Here is a 6,000-nt window from a genome sequence, read left to right on the forward strand (position 1 = left end):
GTGTGGGTATTGTTTAATTTTTTTTAATGGCAGCCTTACATTTTTTATGTCCACAAATTAAGGACCAATGTGATTTAAACCTTGTGTATTGTTTTTCAATCCTAGGACTAACCAAAATTCTCCATCGATGATTCTACCCAATCCTCTAAACACTAGCTTAGAATGGCTATGAACCGTCCTGATTTTTTTAAAAAGCCCCTGTTTATGAAGAAAGTGAACTGTTTTGGGCAGGGTTGTTATGAAATTTGCCAAATCGCAAGGCGTCTATAGATGAGGATCTCATCCTGGTACTGAAGGATAGGGACTCAGTGTGCACAGCACTCTAGCCTGTGTCCACCAGGCTAGTATAGACCCCAGAAATATATTAATAACCACTCAGTACACTGCAGTTTGGGCCCTCAGTTCTCATATGTTAAGTACTTCTTTAACATTGGAATAACCTCAGAAGAGATCTGTGTGGTTTATTACGAGGTTATTTCAGTTCAGTCTCCAGATTCTTGGCTTGGTTTTCATGGGCTCTTTTTGTGGTGGTGGGCGGAGGGGAGGGGGAGGGGAGAAGAAGGAAATTCTGTAGGGTCTATTGGTACTCGTCTCTATTAGATATGCAACCAATCTACCGTTTCCGGTGTTGCTTCTATCTAATTAGAGATGTATTTAGATGTGAAGTGTAAATAAACGCTGAGCTGCCTGCTGCCCTGGCTCCGCGCTGACTCCTCGGGAATATTTCCAATAAGGCTGGAGCGCCCTGAGCCAGGGCTCAAACAAAGAGGAATGAGGATGGTCTGCGCTGCAGGCAAATCCAACACAAACCAGCTTTTATCTACGGCTCTGGAGCCTTAACTCCTTTTAATCTGCACCGCATAGGCTTACACAACACGGTCGCCTGTATTCCACTGACAACATCTTATTACAAAAAGGAAAACCCATACGCCACTCAAAGTAACCCAAACAGGAACGCAAGCCTTAGTCCCTGTTTGCCTTTTCGGGCCACGAGGTATGACCCTCCCTGTGAAGTCCGCTGTGCTTCAAAACAACCTGAGGTAGGTTTGCCTGCCTTTCCGTGTATACATTAAACAAACCGAGGGCAGCCCGGTGCTATAAAACAAAGTCGACTCCCTCCCCACCCCCAGGTCATTAGGGCTCCGGGGTGGGAGGGGAGAAGTTGATCCGATCTGAAAAGCTCTCGCGGAAACTCGCTTTCCTTTCGGTATTCGCCCGGAGTGGTTGTGAATCTCCGCTGTGGGTTTTCCATCGTGACCCGGGGGAGGGGGGCGGAGAGAAGAGATGGGGAAACACGAACTGCGTGCTCCGCTCGCTCGCTCGCTCGCGGGGCCCCTTGCACGCCAGGCTCAGCCTTTGTGCGCCCCTCTGTGTTTGTCTGGCCCCGCACCAATCTGACACGGGGTTAACGCGCTCCTCAGAGTTTCTAAACAGAGGAAACTTCTGGGAACGAAATAATCTGGCACTCGCCTCGTAAACTCTTTTCCTGTTGTGGGAAACAGCTCTTAAAATGCAATTAGATGCATGGGGTAAGCCCACGATCCACAGCGCTGCCCCTTTTCCCTCCGGGCTCCTTCCAATCGCTTCTCGGGTTCTTTTAACTACACCAGCTATCTAGAATTTCCTCATCTTTAAGGGTTAACAAAAAATACCGCGGTGACCTTTTCCTCTCGGTCTCCCCCACTCTCCCTTTCAGGCTCCGGTTCTTGAGCTCGCAGGGAGCCTGAACGGCTGTCTAGACCGATCTATCACAGACGGACAAACAATACCAGGAGAAGCCCTTTCCCGGTCCCTCAGCCTCCGCCACTCACCTTAGAAATGGCGAAGGAAATAAAGAAACAGTGTCCGCAACATAATCCTTCACTGTACATGTGTAGCCTTCAAAACAGCCCACCTTCATGCCTGACAAATAGGATTTTGTCTGCTCTTTTAGCGTTTGCTACGATACACACTTTTTCTATTCCACGACCATAACATTTAGCTCAAAGTGCCAGGGCCTTCCCCGCCCTTCGAGAAAGACAGGGTCAGTGTGGAAGGCAGAACAAGAACAACCCCCTCCCCCAGTGAACAAACCTATTAACCTGAAAAATTAAATGTTTCTTAATCACGTCCTTTCACACCCATCTATAGTCAACCGAAGTGTTGCTCTGTCTCGAGCTCTCCCTAAGAGTTGCGTATTCAAGAGGGACGGTACTAGAGGTGGAGGTCCAATCCTGCAAAAAGCTGGGGAATAGCTAATGAGCTGTGCAACTCATTGATCCAGAGCATACTCTCAGTCACATATTTGTGACAGCAATTCAAAGAGCTGAACTGCAACCCCTGCCTGAACGCCCCCCGCCCCCATACACCCGCCTTCCTAATCCCCCCAAAAGCAGTTACGGTGCCCGTTGCCTTGTCTTCCTCTCAGAAAAACCGACGGCTTCCACTTAAAAACTGAAAGGAAAATTAATCCGTGTGCACAAATGCAATTGCACCGAATCCTAGACAAATATATAAGCACCAACGTCTCAGTGAAGAAGCTACATTAATGGACTCGCGTGACAGAAGCAGCCAGACACGATTCTCCAAGGTTAACAGAATGTAAATGTTCTGCGATATGGGGGGGGGGGATGCAATTCTGTTGGCAAAGCTGAATTAAACACCCAGTAACAATTGATTTCGGTGGCTGGTGTCTGTTTCCAACGCCACGGCAAGAAATACTCAAGACTGCACTTAACACCACCTTATGGGGAGGTTTCCTCCTTTTTATCTTTGTTCCCAGATCGTACTAGTAGGGTCGGCTACGCAGCCCTTTGCCAATCCCCACTTTATAGGGAGCGATGACCTCTTCACCACGGAAAAGTTAATAAAGCCTTGAAACAACCAGGCTTCGCTACCACATTGTGGGCGGGCTAGGCTCTTTTCGTTTTTAATACAAAACACGAATGCAAAGCTGCAGGCTCCGAGGAGCAGATGAAAGCAATGAGCGGACTTTCTGCAAAAGATTCATTAGAAGAAATTAATGCTGCAACAAGCTCTGAGGCGAGACCATTAAACACAATCCCACAGTTCGTCAGTGTTACACCAGTCATTGGTTCCCCCCTCCCCTCCTCCCGCCCGCAACCTCGGATCCTACACACATCGCGGAAAGAAGAAAGGAAGGAAGAGAGAGAAAAAAAAGAGGAACGTGAAACCTTCGCAAATATCGCCCCCGGACTCGCTTCACGAACATCAAATACATGCCCCATATGCTGCGCAGACCAGCCTCGGAGTTGGCGAGGGCTTGCAGAAAATAGACCTGTCTGTCCTTCCCTGATCAGCCTTTGATAGCAAGTTCCTATCGTCCCTGTAGTTTTCTTTCCACTAAAAACTAGATTTAAAATGAATAAACTTCTACATCAGACTGGACCCCATACCAGCAATGATCTTTGAATGGGTAACCACGGTGACTGGCTCCCTTTCCTCCTGCCCCCCCCCCCGCCGCCCCCAGCTTCAGAGAACAAAACCCCTTTGCATTCGCAAATCAACGAGAAAACCTCACGCAGCAGCTCCTTTAAAAACAGCGTTAAAAGTCCACCCTTTACCTGGCCCTGGAACAACCAGCGCCCGAAAGCCCCAGCCTCTTCCCCATGAATGTGGCTCTTCTCGCTTGGGCTTCTCCACCAGATGCACTGCCGTGGAGGGGAAGCCGAGTACGTGCCCTCCCTCTCCCCTGATTTAAAAAAGTGTCCCCCACCCCCTTCCCTTGGGAGCAAGCCGTGGCGGCTGCCAGAGGTGGGGCTTTCACAGCCCTTTCCAGATCGGAAAGCGAGACACGACGGGAACCCCCCACCTCCTCTTTCCTGCTGGGGCGCAGACAGAGCGCGACCGGCAGCTTCCCCTTTCCTTACCCCACCCTGCCTCCCCGGGGGCATCTTTACCAGCCAACTGCCGACAAACTTCCACTCCGCGGCACCCACGCCCGCGAGGCTCGCCCCAGGAGGCCCCACCGCCCCCAGGCGGCCAGCGACGGCTGCCTGCCACCCCCTCGCCCCGCTGGGCTCGCTGCCCATTTCAGCCCTTTTGGCCCCGCCACACAGCGAGCCCTCGCCCCACGTCCCCCAGGGGAGCGCCAGGGCGGGCCGGGCCGCTCCCCAGAGCCCCGCCGCCCGCCGCCCGCGGGGAAGGGACGCTCCGGACTCCGCGCAGCAGCGAGGTTTCGCGCAGCACTGACCTTGTGCTCCGGCAGGGAGAGCAGCAGCGCCGAGTGCGGCCGCCCGGGTCCCGGGGCTGTAGTCCCCTCCTCTCCCCGGAAGGGAAGCTCGGGCTGGGTGGATGCAAAAAGTTTGCTGCTCCCCTCCCCCTCTCTCGGGGCGTGTGTCCGCGCTGCGGCGCTGGGCTGGGGCGCTCCGTGCCGCGCGGGGGGCAGCAGCAGAGGCTGGCGGGGCAGGTGGCCGCGGCGAGGGCTACGCTGCTGCTGCTGCCTGGGCTCCGCAGCCCGCCAGGCTCACTCGGGCTGCGGGCGCTGGGCTGGCAGCGCCATGTTGCTGGCCGCTCCGGGCTGAGTGTCCCCTGCCGGCGCCGGCTGCCCTCCTACATCGCGCTCCCGCCGCGGGGCCGGCGTCTCCAGTGGCCTGGCCGCGGCTTTGTGTGTGTGGCTGGGGATTTAATCCCCCTCCGCCGGGAAAGCCGCTCTTCCTCCCCTTGCCGCTGGGAGCCCGGGCTCCGTGTGCTGCACGCCGCGCTCCCCTCACATCCCCCCCCTTCCTCCTCCTCCTCCTCCTCCTCCTCCTCCAGCCGCCGCCTCCGCCTCCCCCCAGCGGGCGGGCGCTGCGCTCAGGGAGCCGCCGCCAGCAGCAGCAGCGCCGCCGCCGCGCTCTCCCGGAGCAAGTTACCCCCCGCCCGCGTTTCCCTTCCGAGCCTTTTCTCGTCCCTTAATTGATTCTCTCCCTGCCCCCGGCCGGCCGCACCTCGGGGCTGGCTCCCCCTTCCCGTCCCTGCGGGCGGGCACGCGGCCCCCCTCCCCCCGCCCCAAAGCTGAGGGCGTCCCGGGGAGACTCCGCGCTCTCCTCAGCCAGCAGCGGCTGAGAGGAAAGTGTCTCCCCCGCCCGCGCCGCTGCTCCCCTGCTCGCTACCCAGAAGGCCAGTGGAGAACCGCAATTACCATAAAGCTCCGCTCACTCCGCTCCGCCAAGCTGTCAAAGCCCGGCGGCGGCGGCAGCAGCTCGCTCAGCCAGACAGCGCGCCGGACGCCGCTCAGCCCCAGCACGCTGCCGCCGGGGAGCGCCCGGCCCGGCCCGGCCCGGCCCGGCCCAGCGCGCGCTTCCCGGGCTCAGCCCAGCTCCCGCTCCCGCGCGTGGCGTGGGCTCTCGGGCCCTGTCTGAGCAGCCCCCGGCTCGCCGGTCTGCCTCCAGCCGCTCGCAGCAGCCCCCCTCCCGAGTGGCTGTGTTGGGGCGGGGGGGAAGCTGTTTATTCCCACTTGCCAGCCTTACTCCGAATCGCCCCCGCCTGCTCAGGTGAGGGGACTCCCCCTCCCCCGCCGGCGAAGCGCTCTCTTTCTTCAGCCCCTCAGCCCCACCCGCAGCACCCCTTCCCCAACTGGAAGTGCCCCTTTGTTCCCTCCCGCTCGCTCTCCTTGGCACTCCCGAAGTACACGGGTTCCTTATCAAGCCCGCCGCTGCCCCATCAGACTCTCCATTCTCAGTCACACACGCCCCCCCCCCCCCCGCAGGCTTTCCCGGCCCTCCCCCGCTTTTCCGTCCCAAGTGCTTTCCCCACCTCCCCCCACGCCACAACATAGCCCCTTTTTAAATTCTCATTCACAATCGTCCTCCAGTGGAAGATTGCCTTTATCCCCCCCCTCTCCAAAACACACTTTCTACTTCGCTCCCCCCCCACCCCCTTCCCGTACTGCGTCCCTCGCCCGGCAGCCCTTGTCCCAAAAATGTCTTTCTCCACATCGCAACGCTCAGCTTCTCCTTCTCATCACACGCACCCCTCCACTGGACTGCTCTACTTCTCCCCACATTTCCCCTCTGATCC

General features: G+C 57.2%; 1 protein-coding gene across 18 annotated transcripts in view; it reads right to left on the reverse strand.

Moving 5' to 3' along the window:
- Nucleotides 1–5,267, reverse strand: part of BCOR (BCL6 corepressor) — a 67,950-nt gene extending 62,683 nt beyond the window's left edge. For 12 of the 18 annotated variants that reach the window (XM_043538094.1, XM_043538085.1, XM_043538077.1 and 9 more), the window contains exon 1: nucleotides 4,193–4,328. The gene's annotated coding sequence lies outside the window, so the exon portion shown is untranslated. Of the gene's footprint in view, nucleotides 1–3,563; nucleotides 3,836–4,192; nucleotides 4,329–5,122 lie in introns of those variants that run through there. The other 6 variants (XM_043538093.1, XM_043538084.1, XM_043538065.1 and 3 more) reach the window with 3 other exon arrangements.
- Between the last annotated feature and the right edge of the window lie 733 nt (nucleotides 5,268–6,000).

The sequence above is a fragment of the Chelonia mydas genome, chromosome 1 (assembly GCF_015237465.2).
Source record: "Chelonia mydas isolate rCheMyd1 chromosome 1, rCheMyd1.pri.v2, whole genome shotgun sequence".
Taxonomy (NCBI): domain Eukaryota; kingdom Metazoa; phylum Chordata; order Testudines; family Cheloniidae; genus Chelonia; species Chelonia mydas.